The sequence below is a fragment of the Eubalaena glacialis genome, chromosome 2 (assembly GCF_028564815.1).
Source record: "Eubalaena glacialis isolate mEubGla1 chromosome 2, mEubGla1.1.hap2.+ XY, whole genome shotgun sequence".
Taxonomy (NCBI): Eukaryota; Metazoa; Chordata; class Mammalia; order Artiodactyla; family Balaenidae; genus Eubalaena; species Eubalaena glacialis.
In genome coordinates, this window is record NC_083717.1 from 67,377,876 (window position 1) to 67,385,729 (window position 7,854).

A 7,854-nucleotide genomic window follows, 5' to 3' on the forward strand; every position below is an offset into this window, starting at 1 on the left:
GGTTAAGTAAATTGGAGATCCCATTAACCATTATCCAAAAAAGGGGACAAAAAGCTGGTCTGCAGGCCATGAAACTGCCAGTGTTTGGTTTGCTGAATTTGAGGTGGGAATGTCCAGTAGACATTTGGAAATTCTGACCTGGGTCCTGGGAAGAGGAAGGAGTTTCAGAGACAGATTTGGAAATTTCCCCTGGGATGGGCAGAGGATCAGGGGGGGCCTCGAGAGGGGTTAAGTCTTTATAAGAGAGCATGAAGAGTGAAAAGGGGTGGCAAAAGGAGAAAAGGAAAGGAAACAAGGGTCCCTCCTACTTATAAGGTTTCTCAACACACATACTCTACTAAGATACTCGGACAGGCAGAGGCTTGCACCTTCATTATGCTGTGAAGCAAGATCACATTTACTGGAAGAAATGAAGTATGTGTGGATGGAAATCAGGCTGCACCCAATCTCAAAGCAAATACTCTACACAAGGATTTTTCAATGACTTAATGGTTGTGTGATGGATGATACTGAGCATGACTTCTATCTCCCTGGACCCTTGTGGCAAGATCTCCATGCAAGATTAAAACCAAGGAAAGATGTCTCTTTCTTGACTTTAAAATGTTCAGGTACGTGTTTGTGCTGATTATGTTATATCTGCTCAACATAGACAATACATGAAATTAAGAAACAAGTAGTAAAAGTTACTCATAATCCCTCCCCACAAAATGATCAACTACAACTAGAAGTTTTATATATGAACACACACACATATACATACAACAAATAGATATCATAATATAATACATTTATACTGTGGAAAAAAATTTTAAATGATAGATAATTGTGTGTAAAAACTAATGTATATAACCTCTTGGAGATTTTTTTAATACCTGTCTTTGCATATCTTATTTTTTAACCAAAAAATGGAAGCATAGTGTGTACATTGTTTTATAACTCTCCTTTAAAAAATATTATCATTAATCATTATTATTACCATCATGAACATTAATATTTATTGCAACATGTACTTTTAGGGAGGTATCATTATCCTCATTTTACAGATAAAGAAATCATGGATGACAGACATTAAGTAAATGGTGATCCAGAGCCATTTTAACCCAGTCTTGCAGAGTCCAAACCCATGGAGTTTACGTCAATACATGCTCATTTAGAATATTAGTTTAAAATTAATTGTTCAATTTATTAAAATTACAAATATACTGTATAGCACAGGGAACTCTATTCAATACTCTGTAATGACCTATATGGGAATAGAATCTTAAAAAAGAGTGGATATATGCATATGTATAACTGATTCACTTTGCTATAGAGCAGAAACTAACACATTGTAAATCAACTATACTCCAATAAAAATTAATTTAATAAGTAAATAAATAAAATTACAAATACAATTATTCAATTTACAATATTAATCACTTTCTTATTTTCCTTATAAGTGTAGAAAATTTTAATAATCATTAATAAGGAGCTTGTATTAATTTTGGTCCTATTTACAAATTTAATTAAACGCTTCAGTTATTTCAAATTGAATTTTGAATCTAATATAGTCAATTTCCTTTTTAAGTATTTCAGTATCTGATTTACAGGGAGACCTCTCTGAAGTATTTAAGAATATTTGTAAATCCAGTAAGTTAAATATAAATATGAATCTAAAATGCCTTTAATTGTTTCCATACTGTTTACAAAATGAGATTTAAACATTAAGTGACAAATTTAAACAAATTATTTAATTACACATTATAAGTTAGAATTGCAATCCTAGCATGCCAAATTCTATGAAACATTACAAACACCTAAAGTACCAAACAGAAACAAATTCATTAAAATATAAATATTATTACTGCTTGTTTGATTTACTTCTTCATCTTTATAATGATTTCTAAATAACTTTGAATCAAAACACACCTATCTGGTTCTAGGTTATGGAATGGAGGAGTAGCCTGTATTAGATTAACTCTCTTGCCAATAACAATTGTAAATCCTGGACAAAATATAAAAAACAACTGTGTGAAGGCACTGGAGAGCAACCCAAAGAAGAGAGAAATGGGAAGGATATTACCCTTGAAGAAGAGAAGCTCACTGGGTGAGACCGACATTTAATCACCTTTTCCCCTTGGGGCATTTCATAGTTTACTGAAGTGCCTAGGCAAATAGAGCTCAAGCAGAGAGTAGCAGTTTTACTAGTATGAGACAGAATTCAGAGTTTTGGAAATGATCCAGAAGCACTGGAAATCAGGGAGCAGGAAGGGGCAGGGGAGAGAACGACCCAGAAAGGAATCAGTCACAAAAGAAGGAGATCCAAAATTTTAATATAAATATCCCTTTAATCCTTGACTGATTCCTAAATTGTGTATGCACAGGACAAGACTTCAAGAAACTCAGCAAAAAAGAGGCTAAGGAACTGAGCTGAGATTTTAGCAGCTGCCTAGGACTCAGGAGTTTAAGTTTGGCATTTAAGTCCAACCAAAATAGAGGAGCTTGGCAAACAGCTAGAGCTTTCCACTGACATTCCTGAAGAGCTACACCTTAGGAGCAAAGACCACATCTGAGGACCAAGGGAAAAACTGAATATGCCTTCTCTAATGAAGGCTAAAACTAAGCCCCCAAGGATCAAGATAATCTGCAAGTAATTTAACTGTTGCCACAACAAAATGCAATATTCTTTAGAGGAAGATAACTTAATCCAGATTTTCTATAACATATTGTATACAATGGCCCATAAGTGACTCATATGTTTGATTTGGAATTAGCTGAAACAAGTATAATAAATATGATAGAGAAACTATAGGAAAATGTAGCCACAGTGGATGAACAAACAGGGAATCTCAATGGAGAAATGAGAAACGTTTTTTAAAGAACCAGATAGAAATTCCAGAATTCTAGAAATTCTAGAGGCATAACCTAAATCTAATCATGAGAAATTATCAGACAAATTCAAATTGACTGATATTCTACAAAATAATTGCCCTGTAATATTTTAAAATATCAAAGCCATGAAAGTCAAGGAAACACAAAAAAACTGTTTTATAATGCTCAGCATACAGATTCTCTATATTAGATTAATACTCATCATAGTCATTCATCACCATAATGCATATTACAAGCCATCAAAACTATTTTGAAGAATATATAGAGAAAAATGTTTATGGTATAATACTAGCTTCTTAAAAGTAAGATTAAAAACTCAATGTATAAGATCCTAAGAGTTTTATATTTTAACCTAATAGCTATCTATCTAGCTATCTCATAAATATACTAGATATGATGATAAAGAACACCCTTATTTACACAAGATTGCCAGCTAACAAATGTAAAAGTAATGATAAAAATTATCATTTTACTACAACTGAAAAAAATTAATTCAGGCAAGCTTGTCAATGGATGCCAAAGCATTTGAATGAAAGGTTGGTTGGGAACCAGCTATTCACATAGTTCATGAGTATCACACACAGGTGTGATATTAACAAGAGGGAAAAATTTACATTGGAGGAATCAGGTTGTCAACACCTTAACACAATGATCAATCTTATCATCCTTCATGGTAAGACAGCAAGACATATATGCTGCCTGGTGTGATGTAATATGCACAACACAGTAGTACCTGAATGTTCTTTCCAAAAATATGTAACCTGAGTTTAACTGATTATTTATATCTAATTTCATTTAATGAGAAATCTGGGGATGGAGGAACAGGTTAAATTGACACCATGAGGAGTCAACCAAACAAATCCAGAAGGTAGAAGATACTGCTGGACAAATGCCCGAGTCCCTTGAAAAAACATCCCATGATGAAAAAAATGCAGTCTCCTGACTGTTCTCGATTTTAGAAGACTTTAAGACATGTAACCATGTTACATTGGCCCTTGATTGGATTTTGGTTTGAATAAATTAAATTTTAAATATAGTTTTGGGATAATTGGAAAATTTTAGATATAGGCCGAGTATTAGATGATATTAAGGAATTGTTGTTAATTTGGTTAGAGGTGACAACGGGTTGTGATTAAGTAGGAAATGTCCTTACTCTTTGGAAATGCTTTAGTGATGTATTATTGTTCTTAATTATTTGATCCTTCTTTTCTGGATAAGAATTATATATCCTCCCCTCCCTTCATCTCTTGCCCTGTGATTTACAGGTCTTCCTCTAGAAGGAGTATATTTCCCTCTCCATTGACATCATGATGGCCTTTGGTCAGTGAAATATAAGCAGAAGTGACACTTTGCCAGTCTGACAGAAGCTTGTTAGTGGCACTGCAAATTTCTGTCTGCTCTCTTCTTCTTTTCCTTCTTCCATGGGAATGGCATGACCTAGCTAGGGGCTGCTCCTTCATCCTGGATCCCAGGATGAAGAGAGAGGTGAAATAGACTCAGCCTATCCATACGCTGGAGTACAGCCACTGGTGATTAACAACTTACATGTAATGCAAAGGAAAATAAACCTTTGTCGTATGTTGCTGAGGTTTGGGGTTGCTTTTTACAGCGGCATCACTTAGTGGAAGCTGAGCCTTCCACTCTGATACAGAGGCATATTGGGGTATTCAGGGATGACATATTTTTAATTGTTTAGCAAAAATTCAAAGAAATATGAAATATAAAAAGAACCAAATGAAAATTTCAGAATTTAAAAAGCAACAACTGAAATTAAAAAAAAAAAAAAAACACTGGATGGGCTCAGTAGAAGAGTGGAGATGACAGAGGAGTGAACCTAAAGCTAGAAGGATAGAAATGATCCAATCTGAGCAACAAAGAGAAAACAGACGAAAAAAATAAACAGAAATTCAGGAATCTGCTGTACAATATCATGCTTATAACTAACAATACGCTATTAGACACTTAAAATTTTGTTAAGCAAGTAGATTTCATGTTAAATGTTCTTACCACAATAAAAACAAACAAAAAATCATTACCATCAACAATGAGAAAGATAAGATAAGAAGGTGGTACTAAGAAGCATGGACTATTAAAAATAAATGAATCTAAGGACTTCCCTGATGGTCCAGCGGTTAAGACTCTGCACTCCAAATGCAGGGGGCCCGGGTTCGATCCTTGGTCAGGGAACTAGATCCCACATACCACAACTGAAAGATCTTGCATGGCGCAACTAAAGATCCCGCATGCCACAACCACAGCCAAATAAATAAAAATAAATAAATGAAATAATTTTAAAATAAATAAATAAATCTAGTACTCTGAAAAAAACTCACTGTGTATAAAATAAATAAGCCATGGGGATGTATTATACAGCATAAGGAACACGGTCAATAATATTGTAAATAACTTTGTATGAGGACAGATGGCTGCTAGAGTTCTGGTGGTGATCACTTCATAATGTATGCAAATGTCAAATTTCTATGTAGTACCCCTGAAACTAACATAAAATTGTACGCCAACTATATTTCTTTTTTTTATTATTTTTTTTAACATCTTTCTTAGAGTATAATTGCTTTACAATGGTGTGTCAGTTTCTGCGTTATAACAAAGTGAATCAATTATACGTATACATATGTTCCCATATCTCTTCCCTCTTGCATCTCCCTCCCTCCCACCCTCCTTATCCCACACCTCTAGGTGGTCACAAAGCACTGAGCTGATCTCCCTGTGCTGTGTGGCTGCTTCCCACTAGCTATCTATTTTACGTTTGGTAGTGTATATATGTCCATAACACTCTCTCACTTTGTCCCAGCTTACAGTTCCCCCTCCCTGTATCCTCAAATCCATTCTCTAGTAGGTCTGCATCTTTATTCCAGTCTTGACCCTAGGTTCTTCTGACCATTTTCTTTTTTTTTTTTTCTTTTTTTTTAGATTCCATATATATGTGTTAGCATACGGTATTTGTTTTTCTCTTTCTGACTTACTTCACTCTGTATGACAGTCTCCAGGTCCATCCACCTCACTACAAATAACTTAGTTTTGTTCCTTTTTATGGCTAAGTAATATTCCATTGTATATATGTGCCACATCTTCTTTATCCATTCATCTGTTGATGGACACTTAGGTTGCTTCCATGTCCTGGTTATTGTAAATAGAGCTGCAATGAACATTTTGGTACATGACTCTTTTTGAATTATGGTTTTCTCAGGGTATATGCCCAGTAGTGGGATTGCTGGGTCATATGGTAGTTCTATTTTTAGTTTTTTAAGGAACCTCCAGACTGTTCTCCATAGTGGCTGTATCAATTTACATTCCCACCAACAGTGCAAGAGGGTTCCCTTTTCTCCACACCCTCTCCAGCATTTATTGTTTGTAGATTTTTTAATGATGGCCATTCTGACTGGTGTGAGGTGATACCTCATTGTGGTTTTAATTTGCATTTCTCTAGTGATTAGTGATGTTGAGCATCCTTTCATGTGTTTGTTGGCAATCTGTATATCTCCTTTGGAGAAATGTCTGTTTAGGTCTTCCACCCATTTTTGGATAGGGTTGTTTGTTTTTTTAATATTGAGCTGCATGAGCTGCTTGTATATTTTAGAGATTAATCCTTTGTCAGTTGCTTTGTTTGCAAATATTTTCTCCCATTCTGAGGGTTACCTTTTCATCTTGTTTATGGTTTCCTTGCCTGTGCAAAAGCTTTTAAGTTTCATTAGGTCCCATATGTTTATTTTTGTTTTTATTTCCATTTCTCTAGGAGGTGGGTCAAAAAGGATCTTGCTGTGATTTATGTCATAGAGTGTTCTGCCTATGGTTTCCTCTAAGAGTTTGATGGTGTCTGGCCTTACATTTAGGTCTTCAATCCATTTTGAGTTTATTTTTGTGTATGGTGTTAGGGAGTGTTCTAATTTCATTCTTTTATATGTAGCTGTCCCGTTTTCCTAACACCACTTATTGAAGAGGCTGTCTTTTCTCCATTGTATATGCTTGCCTCCTTTATCAAAGATAAGGTGACCATATGTGTGTGGGTTTATCTCTGGGCTTTCTATCCTGTTCCATTGATCTATATTTCTGTTTTTGTGCCAATACCATACTGTCTTGATTACTGTAGCTTTGTAGTATAGTGTGAAGTCAGGGAGCCGGATTCCTCTAGCTCCGTTTTTCTTTCTCAAGATTGCTTTGGCTATTCGGGGTCTTTTGTGTTTCCATACAAATTGTGGAATTTTTTGTTCTAGTTCTGTGAAAAATGCCAGTGGTAGTTTGATAGGGATTGCACAGAATCTGTAGATTGCTTTGGGCAGTAGAGTCATTTTCACAATGTTGATTCTTCCAATCCAAGAACATGGTATATCTCTCCATCTATTTGTATCATCTTTAATTTCTTTCATCAGTGTCTTATAATTTTCTGTATACAGATCTTTAGTCTCCTTTGGTAGGTTTATTCCTAGATATTTTATTCTTTTTGTTGCAATGGTAAATGGGAGTGTTTTATTAATTTCACTTTCAGATTTTTCATCATTAGTGTATAGGAATGCAAGAGATTTCTGTGCATTAATTTTGTATCCTGCTACTTTACCAAATTCCTTGATTAGCTCTAGTAGTGTTCTGGTAGCAACTTTAGGATTCTCTATGTATAGTATCATGTCATCTACAAACAGTGACAGCTTTACTTCTTCTTTTCCAATTTGGATTCCTTTTATTTCTTTTTCTTCTCTGATTGCTGTGGCTAAAACTTCCCAAACTATGTTGAATAATAGTGGTGAGAGTGGGCACCCTTGTCTTGTTCCTGATCTTAGTGGAAATGGTTCAAGTTTTTCACCATTGAGGATGATAATGGCTGTGGGTTTGTCATATATGGCCTTTATTATGTTGAGGAAAGTTCCCTCTATGCCTACTTTCTGGAGGGTTTTTATCATAAATGGGTGTTGAATTTTGTCGAAAGCTTTCTCTGCATCTATTGAGATGTTCATGTGGTTTTTCTCCTTC

The 7,854-nt window shown here is 34.9% G+C and overlaps 1 non-coding gene across 1 annotated transcript; it reads left to right on the forward strand.

Annotated features, from left to right (window-relative positions):
- Positions 1-4,985: 4,985 nt before the first annotated feature.
- On the forward strand, positions 4,986-5,058 carry TRNAW-CCA (transfer RNA tryptophan (anticodon CCA)). The gene has a single exon. It is a non-coding gene; the product is annotated as a tRNA-Trp (tRNA).
- The last annotated feature ends 2,796 nt before the right edge of the window (positions 5,059-7,854 follow it).